Here is a 17,771-nt window from a genome sequence, read left to right as displayed (position 1 = left end):
TCAATATCATCTCTTAGAGATCTCATCCACTTCCAAGGATTCAACCATCAACACTATGCAGACAACTCCAGCCCCAACCTCTCTCTTGAGCTCCATTCCCACAGCACCAACAATGTCCAACAGGATGTCCTACAGAAGTGTCCAAAACAGAACTCAATTTTTTTCCTCCAAAGTTTCTCCTTTTCCCCAGTTTCTACTGAAAGTAACATAGTCCTACCAGACCTCCGGATTCACAACCTCTGAATAATCCTCCATTTGTCATGCTTTCTCTCTCTCACTGCACACACCTACTCTGTTGCCAAGTCCTGACAACTCTACGTCATCCCCAAAGTTTGAAATGACCCATCGACAAGTTTTAATTATGTGATAATGCTTTGTCTTTTATTTTTGAAGAAGACCACAGCATCAGGTAGGTGATGCTATGACAAGCATGTGAATTGGATCTGATTAAGGGGGTCTATGCAAAGTCACCAGTTTCCCTTTTTCCTGCAGTCATCTGGGTCCAGTTCAAATGGGATTAAGATGTCCTTAGATGCATGGTAATGAGGGTTAAGTGACTTGTACCAAGGTCACACAGCAAGTTGGTGTCAGGTGGCCAAGGTAGGATTTGAACTCCTGTCCTCTTGACTCCAAGGTCAGTGTTCTATCCACTGCACCACCTCACTGCCCACAAGTTTTTATTAAGCAGCTACTATAACAAGAACTATTCAAGGCCCCAAGAATACAAATAAACACAAAAGCAATGCACTCCTCACACTCAAGGGTACATATCTATCTACTAGCTAGGCCTGTCTCAATTTCTTCCATTTCTGCCAAGGCAGCAGTGGAGTACTCTAAGGACTCCAGCTGCCCAGCTGGCATGCCTCTTGCCACAAGACTTGTGTCCAGTTATAATATTCCTTGACAGTGACCTCACTCCTCCCACCCACCATACCCTTCTTTAGCTATGAGGAGGAAGTGATGTCCAAGTCAGGTTGCCATCTAGCAGGAGTGAACAAATGGAAGCTTGGGGGCAATACAAGAGTTGGCAACAGTCCAGCCTGCTGTCTCTTTTCCAACTCCTGAGCTCAGTTTTCTTCCATTCAAATTTACATTGAGGGGCGGCTAGGTGGCGTAATGGATAAAGCACCAGCCTTGGAGTCAGGAGTACCTGGGTTCAAATCCGGTCTCAGACACTTAATAATTACCTAGCTGTGTGGCCTTGGGCAAGCCACTTAACCCTGTTTGCCTTGCAAAAACCTAAAAAAAAAAAAAATGTACATTGAAATCTGGACCACTGACATTCTCGATCCACTTGATTCTTTCCTGTGTGGACAAAAATATCCACCCCTTTTCAGTAAGTACAGGTCTCTTCCAGGAAGCTCTGAAATGTCTTTGGAGCTTGGTGCAATCAGCACAATGCCAGCACCAAACGAGAGCCCCCCTGGAAGACCCCACCCCCAGAGGTGATCCCTCCTCCAGAGGGGCCCTGCACAATATCTCCACGGTGACCACACAGCTCCTTCTTTTATGACTGGCTTGCTTATTACCGAAGAGCCACTGACCAGGGCGATTTCTGTTGGAACAGCTTCCCAAAAATTCTGAATGATTTCTGTATATATTAGTAAACTCAAAATGCATGTAAGGATAATTCTGATATAAAAGAACAAATACCGGACAGATAGCAAAAAAAATGGTATCTCAATAAATAAATGAACAAAGAATTTGGACAGACGGCTTTCAAAGGAGGAAATTCAAGAAAACAGCATGAAAAAAATGCTATAAATAATCCCCCCCAAAATGCAAATTAAATCAATTTTAAAGTTCTACTTCAAAACTACCCAAAATGATTGTTTCTTTGTCATTAAACTGACAAAACATGACAAAGAGAAAAATAACAGATGTCAGAAAGCCTGGATACAGGAATGCACTATTGGAGCTGGAACTATGCCTTCAAAGTTAGTAAATGATGGCCCTTTAACTCAACTGTACTACTTCTACTAGATTTATGCCCCAAAGAAATCAAAGTCAAAGAAGATCTAAATGGACAAAAATATTTAGGGGTGGCTAGGTGATGCAGTCCTCTGGCCTAGAGTCAGGAGGACCTGAGTTCAAATCCAGTCTCAGATACTTAAAGCTGTGTGGCCTTGGGTAAATCACTCAACCCCATTGCCTTGCAAAGAAAAAAATCCTAAACATATATATATATATATATATATATGTATATATATATACATATATATATATATATATATGCATATTTATAACTTCTTTTGGTGGTAGCTGATTGGAAGTCAAAGATCTGTCCCATCAAGTTTCTACATACTTCTGCCTCTGGGATAAAACAGAAACTCCTCTGATTGGCATTTCCAGTTTCTCACAATCTAGTTCTGACCTAATGTTCTTGCCTCATTATATGACATGACCCTTCCCCTTTTCTGTTCAGACACACTGGCCTCCTCTCAGTCTTCACCTAGTGTCTATGCAATGTGCACTGTGTCTAGCGAATATTCTTTCACCTCCAATACATAGAATCCCTCTTTTCCTTCAACATACTGGTCAAAGACCTTCCCCCCAAACGATCATGTATTTATTCTATTTTTATATGCATTTCTTGTTTTTCCATTTAGAATTTGATACGTGTACTTGGTGTCTGATCCTCTTCTTCAATTTATCTTGTAGTTACATATCTGGAGACAGATCAAATAGCACTGTCTCCCTAAAAACATAGGCTCCTTAATAGCAGGAACTTTTTCAATTTTTTTATATGTCACTCCCCCATACCAGGTACAGTTCCTGGAAGACACTGGATGTTTAACAAATGATTGTTGAATTCAATTAAACTGACAATTGGAGAAAAAAGGGAAACAAACACTAAAGTTTCTAACAAAACAAACAGGAGGAAAGGTTTGTGCCAACAAACTGAAATTTGTAGCAATTGATGAACTAATAAGAAAGAATAGTTTTGGACACGTTGAGTTTGAAGTGCAGATAGACACACAAAAGGAGATGTATTCTTTGCAGATATGAATGAGTGCACTGCAGATAAACAGTATGTCTGGTTATTACTCTTACTGAAACTTTGAAAATAAAAAAAATAGGATTTCAATATAGCAACAATGTTCTTAAAGATTCAAATGAGATTTTATAACTTTTAATGTCTAGGTGTTCTATGCTGCAAAAAAAGTGGTCTAAAAATAATCAATCAACAAGTACTTAAAAAGAATACCCATGTGCCCTCAGGATACAAAATTGTTTTTAAATTAAAAACAAGACAGTCCCTGGCCTCATGGAACTACATACATTTTATTGTCTGATTAAAGCATTAGCAGTAAAGGCTAATTCTGTGTACATGAGGAGGAATGTTGAGATATTTGAGGTTAAGAAACAGTGAATATGCTAGGTCCCAAAGACATCCAAAAAAAGGGGGAAAGATCTAAACACATATATTTGTAACAGTTCTCTTTATGGTGGCTAAGAATTGGAAATGAAAGGGATGCCTATCAGTTGGAGAATGGCTGTAATATATGCTTATAATGGAATGTTATTGTGCTGTAAGAAATGAAAGACTGGATGATTTCAGAAAAATCTGGAAAGACTTACATGAACTGATGCAGACTGAAGTGAATAGAACCAGGAGAACACTATAGATAGTAATAACAATATTGCTTCATGAAATACTGAATGGTTTAGCTACCTTCAGCAATAAAATGTTCCAAAACAATCCTAGTGGCAAATTATACTGTTTCCAGAGAAAGAACTGATACTGATTGACTACAGTAGACTGAAGCATGCAATTTTTCACTTTCTTTCATTTTTATTTCTTTTATTCAGGTCTTCTTGTACAAAATGACTACTTTTGAAATGCTTTACATAATAGCACATGTGTAAGCTATATCTAATTCCTTACCGCCTTGGGGAAGGAAGAAGGAATAGAATTTGGGACTCAAAACTTTAAATAAATTTTTTTTATGTTTTTGCAAGGCAACGGGGTTAAGTGGCTTGCCCAAGGCCACACAGCTAGGTAATTATTAAGTGTCTGAGTTCAAATCCGGCCTCAGACACTTAATAATTACCTAGCTGTGTGGCCTTGGGCAAGCCACTTAACTCCATTTCCCTTGTAAAAATAAATAAATAAATAAATAAATAAATTAACCTAAGAAATAAAAAAATAAATAAAATTTAAAATAAACAAGAAATAATGAACAGTTGAAACATAACTTAGGTTTGCTAGTAAGACCACGAAAGCATTTAGTTACAAGTTCAATGTATTAGCAACAATTTTATTTCCACAGAGAAGAACCAAGTGAGAACACAGGTGTTGAGTAATACACAGACAGTGCTGGGATTTATTACACATGATTGTTTGTCAAAACCAGACTCAAAAAACCATTCCTGAAGTCATTCACTCTTTCTGTATCTACATCATTTAAAGCAGTGACTGGCACACAGCAGGCACTTAATACCTTCCACCTCACTGACTGATCACCTTTAGTCCCAGTTCAGAATATTCTCCCAATACAAGTAATCACCTGGTACAACTTTTTTTCTCCATCTCCTCTCATATTTTTATGATGCTATCTCTTCTATTTAGATCATAAATCAACCTGGAATTTCTTGTGGTATGTGGTACAAGATAAAATGCTAGCTTAAGCCTAATTTCTGCCAAACTGGTTTTTCTAGCAGCTTTTGTCAAATAGGCAGACTTTATTCCAGCTCTCAGTAACATGTATTTTCAAACAAAAGTTAGCAGGATCATTGCTTATTTAGTCAATACCAAATAGTTTTTAAAATTACTGCCCTATTTTTCAAGACATAAATGATTTTACTACGCAAAGTCTGTGACTGTAATGGTAATAAATGGGGAACTATATAACATATATTAGAAAAATCAACATATCTTTAATAAAGTTTTATTTTCAGTAGATGCAAAGTGATTAATTATAAAAACCTTAAAGTAAAAAAGAACCCTATAGAACATTTGAATTTGCAAAGCACTGAGGTAGTTCAAAGGGACATTACCTTTAAAAAGATGTTTATCTTTTGTTTAACTCACCAGGATCTGATTATTATTTATGAAAATAACTAGAAATCATAAGGGGGAAAAAACTCATTTCAACATGGCTTATTTCAAAAGGCTAAAATAACAAAACCAAATTTTCTAGAGGTTTTCTAGAAAATATGTTCACCCTGCAAATTAAATGACTGCATACCCTTGTATGGAGAGGAAGAGAAATCTCTGGGGCATGCAACAAAGATTTTTAAAAGTCCATCTACTAAAAAAAGATAAAAAGATGTCAAGTATTCCTCAGGAGAAAAGTCAAACTAGAGTTAGAGGATGACCTAATAAAGTAGATTAATACCTCTAAAATTTTTATCTGGTACTAACTCAAAAATATACATAGTATTAACATTAATTTTGAACTTTCAAAGCACAATATGGTTGTAGTCCTTAATGATTTGCCCCTTCATATAGTCCCAAATTATAAATATATTAAAATCAATTTCATAATATATATTCACAAAACAGTTTTTTAAAAAATCTGAAAAAAAAGATGTTGAGAGAGTTTTTAATTAAGGAAAACCTCCCAGCCTGTATTATGTTCCCTACTCTGCCATGAAATGTCCATGATTCTGGTCAATTCATCATACCTTTCTGGAGCTTCATCTGGATCTCACATGGCTTAATCAAATCAAGTCAAAAAACATATATTAAGCACCTCCTATAGGTGTCAAGTAGTGGATATATATATATATAAAGAATGGCAAAACCAGTCCCTGCCCTCAAGTAGCTCCCATTCTAAAGGATTCAACATGCAAACAACTATGTTCATAAAAGACATAGGGTAAATTGGAGGTAATACTAGTGTTGAGAATAAAAAGCCTCCTTGCAGAAGAAGGTAGGCTATTAGTTGAGAAGTAAAGGCAGGAGGCAAGGTGGTGGAGGTAAGGAGAGAGAGCCTGTAGACATTAGGGGGAGTCAGGTCAACTTCACAGCCTGGAGATAGTCTAGTAGGTGGCAAAACTGTGGGATAGACCAATTTGGGAAGCAAAAAGTCATGTCTTGACTACAGATCAGCTGCATTTTCTATTGAAACAAGATGGGGGGGGGGGTGGCTAGGTGGAGCAGTGGATAGAGCACTGGTCCTGGAGTCAGGAGGACCTGAGTTCAAATCCAGCCCCAGACACTTAATAATTATCTAGCTGTGTGGCCTTGGGCAAGCCACTTAACCCCATTGCCTTGCAAAAAAAAACCCCAAAAACTAAAAAAACAAAACAAGATCTGCCTTAACAAAGTCTGAGTTCTAGTCTTTGAGGAGTCTAGAAATTTCACTATGGCAAATGGTTAGAAAATAATCCATAGCAGGTCTCTAAGGTGAACAGCCTCTGTGTAGGTAAGGGAAGTTGGAAAGCAGGTCTGTAACCTTGGGACAAGGACTGGCTCTAAGGGCTGGGTCCACTGGGCTAGGGTTAAAAGCACGGTTAGATGCCCACCATGGCTGGTGGGGGCACCATCGCTCCTCCCAGTAGTCTCCCACCAAGTGCCTCCACTTGGTCTGTGGTGTCCACTTTCCCCATCAAGGTCCCTTCCTATCACTCCTATGGCCCATTCCTTCCATCACCCTCCCACCTCCACCAGCCCAACTAGAGAGGTGGTGAGTGGGAGGGCAATGGAAGTAGGGGGAAAGGCACACAGGGTTAGGGGGGTGTCTCCCCTCCTGAGAAGCCTTGAAAGGCTTTGAGATTCCAGCAATGTTTGGGGAGAAAAGATGGGAAGTCTGCAAGAAAGACCACATTGAAGATTAGTCCATCAAGAGATAGGTTAAGATGTACCAGGTTGTTGGATATTATCAACACATAGTATAGACTTGTGCTCTCCCAGCACTGCTGATGTTCCATGGTGCCTCATGGATATGGGAGAAATGGGAACCATTTATAGCCAAGAGACTCCCACAGACTCCCACATCTCCAATAGTCCTGTTTTCTAAAAATCAGGTCATGGGATGATTGATTCTGATAAAGGCAAGTGAGAAGGAAGCCTTGCATAACATCCCCCTCATGATAATAAACATAATTGTGCAACTCATGCCTCCAGTCATTTGTTTGGTTGTGGTATGGTATTCTTTGAAGTACTAATAGTATTAGAAAATAACCAGGGGAAGGCTAGGTGGTGCAGTGGATAGAGCACCGGCCTTGGAGTCTGGAGTACCTGGGTTCAAATCTGACCTCAGACACTTAATAATTACCTAGCTGTGTGGCCTTGGGCAAGCCACTTAACCCCACTGCCTTGAAAAATCTTTAAAAAAAAAAAAGAAAGAAAGAAAATAACCAAGAAGCCACCAATCTCATTAAATCCCCATTATAAAGAAGGGTTCTGTCCATGGCACTTGACGACTTACAGTGACCTTCAAGTTTCCTCCCTTTTTACTTCACACCATTCTAGCTAGACTTATGAGATGCAACTTAATAAAATAAAACAAACTTATCGACACTGAGCCCCCTCCCACATGAGATATATGTAAAGTACTTGGTACACAGGAATAAGCTCTATGGAAAGGCTTGGATCATTAGGCTTTCTCTCTATCATAAACAAAAACCAGCAGTCAGAGAAAGAAGAAATTCTATTCAAAATAACCAAAGAATGTGCAAAAATACCTAGGAATCTAGATGCCCATAGAATCAAAACAAACACAAGAATTGTTCTTTACCAAAATAAAGGAAATAGGAAGGGAGGGAGGGAGGGAGGGAGGGAGGGAGGAAGGGAGGGAAGAAAGGATGGATGAAATTTATTAAACATCCACTATGTATTAGGCACTCTAAAAGCATTTTTTAAATCTTATCCCATTTGACCCTCACAAGCTCATTTTATTGTTGAATTAAGAGACTAGTAATAAGTTTGAAGCAGTATCTGAACTCAGAGGTCCTGACTCCAGAACTATTGCTCTATGCACTGGTATAACTAGGATCTATGGTTGGGCCATGCCAATAACCAATATTAAAAATGGTAATAAGAGCTAAAGTAATTTACATCTTCAGTGCCTCACCAATTTAGCTATCAATAGGTTACTTTATAGAACCAACAATAAGAATGATGATATTAATCCTTCAGTTTCAAAGAAGACACTGACATCAGGGAGGCAAAGTCATGACAAGCACAAGATTTAGATTTGAGTGAAAGGTGTTATGCTAAGTCTCCAGCCCCATTTCTCCTCCAGAGTCAACTGGGTCAAGTGACCAGATATGAATCAGGATGACTGGAGATGAGGCAATCAGGGTTAAGTGACTTTCCCAAGGTCACAAAACTAGTAAGGGTCAAGTGTCTGAGGCTGGATTCCAACTCCAGTCCTCCTGACTCCAAGACCAGTGGTCTATCCACTGTGCCACCTAGTTGCTCAACACCACTAATAACAATAATAATAATAATAATAACAACAACAACAACAACAACAACAACAAAATTCACCTGGAGAAAGGTAAGGACAAGAATCTTAAAGGAAATAATGAAAGAAAATTGTAAAGAAGCTGATAAGTGCAGAATGCATCACCGCACAATAATACTGATTAAAATAAGAAAAGTTGAACAGTGGAATAGATAAGAAGCAAAACCAGAATCAATTGAACTTGATAATAAAGGGTGCAATGAACTCTAAACAAGGGCTCTATCTACTGGAGAAGGACTATTTGGAAAAAAAAGGACTTCCTGAAAAAAGAGGAAAATAGCATGGTAAAAATTAGATCTAGATTAAAGGTTCTTGATGTTTTGTTCTGGATCTCTTTGGGAACCTGGTAAAATCTATGGACCCCTTCTCAGAATGTTTTTAAATAACTGAATGAAATGCATAATTTTAGTGAAAGGTTAATAAAGATTCATTTTTTCCTTTTCATTCCCAGATTCCCTGAAATCTAACAAGAGATCCTTTCACTGTCTATGAAGCCAAAGTTAAGAACCTCTGGTTTAGACCAATATCACACACCATAACCAAAATAAACTCCAAATGGACATGTGACCAAGATGTAAAAGATCACATCATCAAGAGGAAGGATATGAAAAATTTTCCAATCACGGATATAGGAAGAGTTCTTTGCTGAACAAGCAAGAGAGAAGATGACAGGAGAAAAATTGGGCAACTTAGATTACAATAAAACTAAAAAGGTTTTGCACATATAAATCAATGCAATAGACTTAGGAGGGAAATAGTTGATAAAGGAAAAAATCTTGGGAGGCAATTTCTTTGAATAAAAAGTGATACAAGTAGATATAGAGAATTGATACAAATATATTAAAATCAAGAATCATTCCCTCGAAGATAAAATGGTCAGAGGCTGTTAGGAGATAAAATTTCAAAAGAAGAAAGTTAAACAAATAAGTTATAGACAAAAATGTTCCACATCAAGAAGACAAAAAGTAAAATAAAACAACTTTCAAGCTCCGCTTCATAGTCATCAGACTGGTAGAGAGGACAAAAAAAGGAAAATTACAATTAATAAAGGAGCTAAGAAAAGTGAGGCACACGAATGTACTACTGTGGAGCTTTGAAATAGCCCAACCATTGTGAAAAACAATTTCTACCAATACTCAAAACTGTACATACCCTCTTATCTAGTAATACCACACCTAAGGTTTAGCCCTCTAAAGAATCTATCAACAACAAAGAGAAAGGATTCAGATTTATAATAATATAGTAGCAACGAATGGGAAACAAAAGTCATGCCCAAGAATTGGGACACAGTTCACTCATACCTGAATTTAATGGGATATTACTGTGCTGCGAGAAGAGGGAATGGGCAGACTCAGAGAAATCTATGAGAGCTTGTATGAATGGAGACAAAATAAAAGGAACAGAAACTGAATGATGTATCCAAGGCCTAATAAATATTTGGTTTGGTGAAGGACTTTAGTTTTCCAAAGAAGACAACAGTGAAAGCTACTAATAGCCATGATTCAGAGAGAGCTCTAGGGCTTGCAAAGCTTTCTGAGTTATCTCACGTGCCCTTCCAAAGGTGCAAAAGGAGACCTACATTTTCAAAATCAGCCATGAATGAGTCCAGAGGTCAGCTGTCAGTCAACAAACCTTTAGGAAATACTTCCTATGATGCCGTGTTGGATTCTTGTCTTTACCCTCAAGAAGCTCACACAAGAAACTGAATGCACAGACGAACTAGAGTGGATAGGTGGTGATGTCTGAGGGAGCTCTGTCCTGACTGTGAGCCAGGGCCCCCAAAAGGAGATGGGTCTGGTGTGAGAGCAGCAAAGAGGACACAGACAAGAGAAGACAACAACCTGACTATGTGGGGGGCGGGGGGGAGCCCCAAGGGGAGAATGAGAATGTGGGGAAAAGGGAGGAGAAAGCAGAAGGAAACTCAGAAGGGGATACAGACAAACCACGGTAATGCTGGGACGAGCCACATAGCAGTTTAAATCTGAAACAGATTTCACAAAACAAAGTGATACATAGTAAAAAATAGCCTTTGCTCTTAACTGCATGAGGAAATGTTTATATTTGTTGCTAATTTTCAAGTGTATAATAATAAAAGAGAAAGTTTTTACAAATAAAAGAAAATTCATGTTAAAAAAAAAGCAAAACTAATAATGTGTTCAATTTCTTCCTTCAAAAAAAAACAACAGACTTGCTGGGCTTGGCTCAAGAGAGCAGAACCAGAACCAGCAGGTGGAGTTTACAGACGAAGTGATCTGGATTCAAAGGGAAACCTTACTAACAATTAGTCCCATTGAAAATTAGATCCTACTTGTTGAAGGTAGGGAACAACCCATCAAGGAGAATTTTTAAAAAGAGGGACTTTCCTGAAATCATGTTCTAGAACAGGCTCCAGAGAAGATGCTCCTCCAGTCTATGAGACAGAGGGCAGAGACACAATTCTAGACTTTAAAGGCCTGACCGTGATCACTTCAATCCCTCTTAACTGTCAAATCAAGTCAACATATACTTAGAAACACCTACCAGGGCTTGTGGTACCAAGCCCTGGGAAGTTACAAAGAAAAGGAGGGGCTTAAGTTAAGACTTGAAGGAATCTAGGGAAGCTAGGAGGCAGAGATGAGTGGGGAGAGCATTCCAGGCAAGGGGCATAGCCAGGAAAAAAGCCTGGAAGTGAGAGATGGAACTTCATGTGCAAGGAGCAGCCAGGAGGCCAGTCACTGCACTGTAGAGTGTGTGTCTGTGTCTGTGTTTGATGGGTTGGGGGGAATGGGTGCAAAGGCAAGTAGGAAGGGGTCGAATGACCAAAAGCAGATTTGAGGTAACAAGTTGCCACTGGAGCTTACTGTCTGGGGAGGTGAAGATCAGAGTAGGGAGAGACCTTAGGCTGGCAGAACCAGAAGCAGCAAATGCCACAGTGTGGCTGGGAGGTAATGAAGGCCTACACCAGTCTGGAGGCAGAGGAGAGAAGGAGCTGCATTTGAAAAATGACAGCACTTGACAAGTGATTGAACCTGGGGAGTGAGAAAGGAAGGAGTCAGCTTGAGAAGTCAAGAATGAAGCCCCAGTGACTGGGAAGAAGGTGGTACCCTCAAAAGTAACAGGAAAGTTAGGGAAGAAGGGAGCACTTAGGGCTAAAGAAAAGAAACCCAATTTGGAGCAAGGTAAAAGTAAGCTGTTAATGGAGCACCCAGTTAGCCATTGGAGATATAAGAATGAAGCTCCAGACAGAGGTGAGGGCTGGACAAAAAGATCTGAGATGAAAATTGAATACAAATGAAATGAACTGAAATGGAAAGTTAATGAGATAAGCAAGTAGAATAGAAAAGAGGGCCAGGACAAAGCCTCCTCCACAACCTCCTTCCCCCAAAACAGTAGTATGCCCCTCCCTTTCTCAATTTTGGAACTAAGAAAACCTATGGACTCTGTCACTATTCTGGAAAGAGTTGATCCACTTCCCTATGACTCCACTGCCCACCCCAATAATATTCTGTACCAAAGTCCCTCTCCGTGACCCCCCCTCCATGGTCACCACTTCGCTCATAAGTTCCCTGAACAATTCAAATACTAACAAAAACATTGCAAATTGACAAGACACACAATTCTGAAAGTGCTTGAGACAATGACCAAGGACAAGACCTTAGGACTCATGATGAAACCTGCGGGTGAGGCATGGCCTCAGAGGGCAGATGCAAACAGGTTTTTTCTTGCATGGGCCAATGTAGGAATTGGCTTTTGCTTAAACAGAGATATAATAAGGACTGTTTTTCTAATAAAGGGGGAGAGGGAAACCAAGGAGAAAGGGTGGATTTTCATTCATTGAAAAAAATAAATGAAAGAGAGAGAGAGAGAGAGTTAGTTCCTTGAGAACAAGATCTGCTGTTTACTCTGTTTTTGTACCCCATGCTTAAGCCAGTAGTTGGTATGGAGAATAACTTCATAATACACTTTCTTTCATTCAAAATGTTCAGGAAATTTCAATTTCAGTCACAGATGATTAATTTTTAGAGGGAGCCTAGAATTTAGATGAGTTCATTTCTAATTTCCATTCTTCTCACCCAACATTAAATAGTTCAAAAATGCTCACCATACTCGTTTCTGATTTTTCTTTCTGTTAATGAAATAAGACTCTTTAGTCTTTCTCAACCTCTTTCATTTGTATTTGAGCATACAGGAGGATTGAGACATTTTGGCTCATTTGCCCTGCAAAATAATTTATCACCTTCCCTTAAATAACAAATCTTTTTTAAAAAGTTTTAATTTTTTTTTCCAGTTTTTGCAAGGAAATGGAGTTAAGTGGCTTGCCCAAGGCCACAATCATTAAGTGTCTGAGGCTGGATTTGAACTCAGGTACTCCTGACTCCAGGGCCACTGTTCTATTCACTGAGCCATCTGGCTGCCCCTAATAACAAATCTTAAAGTCTACAAATGCTCTTCTATCACTTTTATTTTTTTCTCCTTTAAAAGAATATTATTACAATATCTTCCTTGGTTAACTAAAACAGTTTAGAATATACTTTGAAAATGAGTATGTGTGATAATGACTACTTATAAACCAAAAATACTAATATTTCTTTTTTTTTTTTGCAAGGCAATGGGGTTAAGTGGCTTGCCCAAGGCCACACAGCTAGGTAATTATTAAGTGCCTGAGGCCAGATTTGAACTCAGGGACTCCCGACTCCAAGGCCCATGCTCTATCTACTGTGCCACCTAGCCACCCCAATACTAATATTTCTTAAATGGCATTAGAGAAATATACATAGCTTTTAACAAAACATTAAAACTACCATACATACAATATGAAAAACTAAAATTTCACGTTTGAGAAGAATATTCATCAGCCTTAAATATCTGCCAATGCCATTGCCATCTAAGTCCTCCTTGATGGTTGCATCCTTTTTACAGTTGCCCATATTTGTGAAGGATGCAAAATGGAAAATGCTCTCTACCTCCAAAAGAGAACTGATGAGCTCAGAATATAGACTGAAGCATTCTTTTTGACTTTCTCTTTTTCTCTTTGAAGTTTTCCTTTGCAATATGGGTAATATGTAAATATACGTAGCAAGACTTCACATGTATAATAAATAGTAAATTGCTTGCTTCTCAAGGATGGGGAGGGGCAGGCAGGAAGGAGAGAATTTGGAACTAAAAATTTTTTTAAATGAACTATATTCTTTAAACAAATAATAGGTAAATATTTAACAAAATAAACAAAAACAGGGGGGGCAGAAGGGGGGGGGACCCTACCAAATCCTTAGGCATTTACACAAATCCAAATTCTATAAAGTCTAATGTTTGACCCACCTTTGAATACTAATTGACTTTTTCAGCCTGTATATGGCTCAGGATGAAATGGTAGAAAGATGAAGTGGGCTGGTCTGATGTTCAATGTTAATGCTCTTTCCTTTTACCATCCTACGTATATTCATTCCTGCTTTCTCCTCACTCTGTCCTCTGGAATCATAGTTGGTTATTGCACTGAGCAGAGTTCCTAAGTCTTTCAAAAATTGTCTTTACAATTTACATTATTATTACTGGTAGTTATTATTACTGTATAAATGTCAAAAAATGAGGGGAAAATGTATTTTCTTTCATGACTCTCATTTGATTTTTTAAAAAAATAAAGATGGGACATTTAAGAGGCATAATAATTAGATCGCCTTTCCTAGAGTAAGGAAGACCTAAGTTCAAATGTGGCCTCAGACACTTGATACTTATTAGCTGTGTGACCCTGGACAAGTCACTTAAATCGGAATGATTATTCTCCCTCCCCCCATCTCAGTCCTCCCCCCCCAAATCATAGATGAGAGGTTTAAGAGAGTACAGAATGAGGAGAATGTAAGAAAAGACTTATATATAGGTTGAGAAGAGGAGAGAGCATTAAATCAGATCAGCCCACTTCACCTATCTACTCTTTCACCCAGATTCCCTATACAGGCTGACCAAGATTATTAATGTTCAAAGGTGAGTCAAATGTCATTAGGCCAAGGATTGAGCAAAATGACATCTGAAGTCTTCATTTTTATCTTTCCCTAACAAACAGAGGTGCCTCAAAAATGAACTGCAAAGCCTGAGGAAATTAGATTAATTTTTTCACCAGACTGGTACACTTCCTTTATGAGAACTTTAACAGAGAATGAGACAAAGGAGCATTTAGTTAAAAGAAAAGAAAAAGTATGTGTGTATAAATACACACACACACACACACACACTTACCCAAGTTGTTTCAAAGTTGGCAGTTCTAATCTCTTTCTTCTCCTTTTCTTCTCAGGGCATTTTTACAAGAATTTCATCTTTATTGGCCTGAAAAGAACAACTGAATTTTAATCAATTATGTAAGATAAAATTCCTTTAAAATTTTCTTATATTTTCAAATTAACTGAGTCTTAAACAGAACTGATGATGGAAAATCATGAATATATGCTGAATTTTTACCACTGTATTAACTTTCTAACTAGTCTCCAAACTGGAAATTCCCTTCTATGCTCGAGTACACATTAGAGCAAAAGTAGACCTTCCCAACAACTATGGTCATTCAAGGGGTTTGGAAACTATGATACTTCTTTTGTTTTTGTTTTTTGTTTTGTTTTGTTTTTTTTGCAAGGCAACAGGGTTAAGTGACTTGTCCAAGGTCCCACAGCTAGGTAATTATTAAGTGTCTGACCTGGATTTGCACTCAGGTCCTCCTGACTCCAGGGCCAGTGCTATATCCACTATGCCACTTAGCGGTCCTCTATAATACTTCTTTTTATCCTCACCTAATTGCTTTTATTTGCTGGCATGACATGTTAAAACAGGGGTTATTCAATTTTTTACTTTTTAAAAATATATTTAATAATGACTCCATACAATTGGATTTTTTTTCCTCATTCATTTAATGCATTTAAAAACGTGAGAAGGGGTCTGTAGGTCTCAAACCACCCAAGGAAATCTGTGACCCAAAAAAGGTTAAGAACCTCCATATTAAGGCAATCATTTATGTCTAGGTAGCTTTATGAAGCAGCAGTAAGAAGCCAATCTCAGACCAAAGCATCCTATTTCCTCTACAAAGGAAAGTTACAAGGATTTAAGTCATCTAACAAGCAAATGGCTCCTATGCTCCATGGTCACATTGTCAAAACAAGTCAAAAAACTTCCACTCTTCTCCAGGAGGAAATAAACAATCAACTTCCTTGTCACAGCAAATGTTGATCTTTTAGGACCATCACATCACCTCTCCCCATAAGAAATCTTAGCAAATCTGAGAATCTAAAGCCTATCAAAAAATGAGGATGGGGGGGTGGCTAGGTGGCGTAGTGGATAGAAAGCACTGGCCCTGGAGTCAGGGGTACCTGAGTTCAAATCTGACCTCAGACACTTCATAATGACTTAGCTGTGTGGCCTTGGGCAAGCCACTTAACTCCATTGCCTTGCAAAAATTAAAAAAAAAATGATTGGGGTAATTCAAGAAAAGGTTCTTGAAAGATTCTGTGGATTATTCCATCACATCATGAACACATCCTGTGTTTACTCCAAGTCAGAGATTGTCAATAAAATGGGCCTCTTCCTGGAAGGGATTTGGCTGGTGACAACTTACAGCCTCAATTTGGTACAGTGGGAAAACACAGAATTTAAAGGCAGACAAAATTCTGGATATGTGCCCATGGTCGGAAAGACCCGAGTTTAAATTCAGTCTTATGCACCTAAGAGCTGTGTAAACTTCGGGTGTCTGTGTCAGTTTCCTCACCTGTAAAAGGGTGATACTAACAGCCCCAACTATAAAAGGGTGCTGTGAGGATCAAATGAGATAATATTCATCAAGCATTTGTTCTATGAATGCTTCCACTCTTTCCTGCCGTGTGACTCCAATGAGTAAAGAGGTTCAAAGATTCGAGGTGCCAACCTCACAGCCGCAAAGCAGAGCCACCTCCCCAATTAACGGGGGAATGTTTAACAAAACGAATACAAGACAAGACACCAAAGAGAATGTGAACTTGTGGTCTTCTTGGTTCCGAAGGGGCCCAGCTGACCAATCCTGGCCCCAAGGGCTGCTGCCATAGATCCTGGGGCTGCCTACTTAGAGCCACCTCTACGCAGCAGAGCCAATGCCCACGACTTAGGGCACGGTGGCCAAGGTGTGCTACAGCCCTGCTGCAACCCTGATGCCAGGCTGGGCGAAGTCAGCACAAGCACCGCCGCCTCCCCGGACACCAAAGGCCCGGCTGCCAGCTCCGGGGAGCGGGGGCGGCACCGGCCGCGTGTCCGGCAGTTACACGGCTGTGTCCGTCTCTTCCGTGTTCTCTGCCCTGCCGGACGGTCCTGGGCCGGGCCGGGCCGCCCTCCTCCCTAGGACTGATGTGTAGGAAGAGGCGGCAGGTGCAAGGGCGGCCTCGGAGCTGCCCCCGGATCCGGAAGCACCTGGCGCCCCGGGACCAGGGACCCCGTGGGGGGGGGGGGTCCTCCCGAGAGGCGCGACAGCTTGGGCAGGGGGAAGCGGCGGCGGGGGCGGGGCCACAGGGGGCTCCCGGGCCCCAGAGGCGCCGCCTGAACCGCGGCCGCTCCCCCGCGGCAGGTCGGGCCCGGGGCCGCCCCTTGCCGCGCGCACGCGCACGCGCACTCGCCCGGGGCTGAGCCCCCCCCCACCCCGCGCGCAGCCGCGCCGAGGCCCGGGCACGCGCACGCGCACGCTCCCCCTCCCCCGCCCCCCCCGCGAGGCCCCCGACGCTCGGGCGCTGTCGGCGGCGGCAGCCCCCGGCCCGGCTCGGCCCGGCGCGCCGGGCTCGGCCCCTCACCTGGGTGTGCGTGCGCCCGCCGCCGCCGCCGCCGCCGCCTCTCTGCCGGCACGGCGCGGGCCCAGCCCCTTCGCCCCCTCCTGGTCCCGCCCGGGCCGCCGCCGACAGCGCGGGGGCGGGCGGAGGAGGCCAGGATGACGGCGACCGCGGCAGCCCGGTGGAGGTGGACGGAGGGGCGGGGCTGCCTCCGCGGCCGCGTCAACGACTGCGTCGCGAGGGACGGGGCTGCGGGCGGGGCTGCGGGCCCGGGCCCGGAGGGGGCGGGGCTGCGGGCGGGGCTGCGGGCCCGGGCCCGGAGGGGGCGGGGCTGCGGGCGGGGCTGCCTCCGCGGCCGCGTCTACGACTACGTCGCGAGGGGCGGGGCTGCGGGGCGGGCCCGGGCCTGGAGGGGGCGGGGCCTCGAGGCGGGGCTGCGGGCGGGGCTGCCTCCGCGGCCGCGTCTACGACTGCGTCGCGAGGGGCGGGGCTGCGGGCGGGGCTGCGGGGCGGGCCCGGGCCCGGAGGGGGCGGGGCCAGCAGCCCCAGAGTCCCCCGCTTATTAGGCGCCTCCTGCATGACAAACGCACTTTGCTCATCCGTGAAGCAG

The 17,771-nt window shown here is 41.7% G+C and overlaps 1 protein-coding gene across 8 annotated transcripts in view; it reads right to left on the bottom strand.

Annotated features, from left to right (window-relative positions):
• Positions 1–17,281, bottom strand: part of BLTP1 (bridge-like lipid transfer protein family member 1) — a 220,707-nt gene extending 203,426 nt beyond the window's left edge. For 7 of the 8 annotated variants that reach the window (XM_074228344.1, XM_074228349.1, XM_074228350.1 and 4 more), the window contains exons 1-2: positions 17,186–17,281; positions 14,631–14,717 (exon numbers count right to left, since the gene is read on the bottom strand). The gene's annotated coding sequence lies outside the window, so the exon portion shown is untranslated. Of the gene's footprint in view, positions 1–14,630; positions 14,718–16,140; positions 16,519–17,185 lie in introns of those variants that run through there. The other variant, XM_074228345.1, reaches the window with a different exon arrangement.
• Positions 17,282–17,771: the final 490 nt, after the last annotated feature.

This window comes from Macrotis lagotis, chromosome 3 (assembly GCF_037893015.1).
Source record: "Macrotis lagotis isolate mMagLag1 chromosome 3, bilby.v1.9.chrom.fasta, whole genome shotgun sequence".
NCBI classification, from domain to species: Eukaryota; Metazoa; Chordata; class Mammalia; order Peramelemorphia; family Peramelidae; genus Macrotis; species Macrotis lagotis.
Note: the sequence above shows the minus strand (reverse complement) of the source record. Positions and strands in the feature narration are given on the sequence as shown.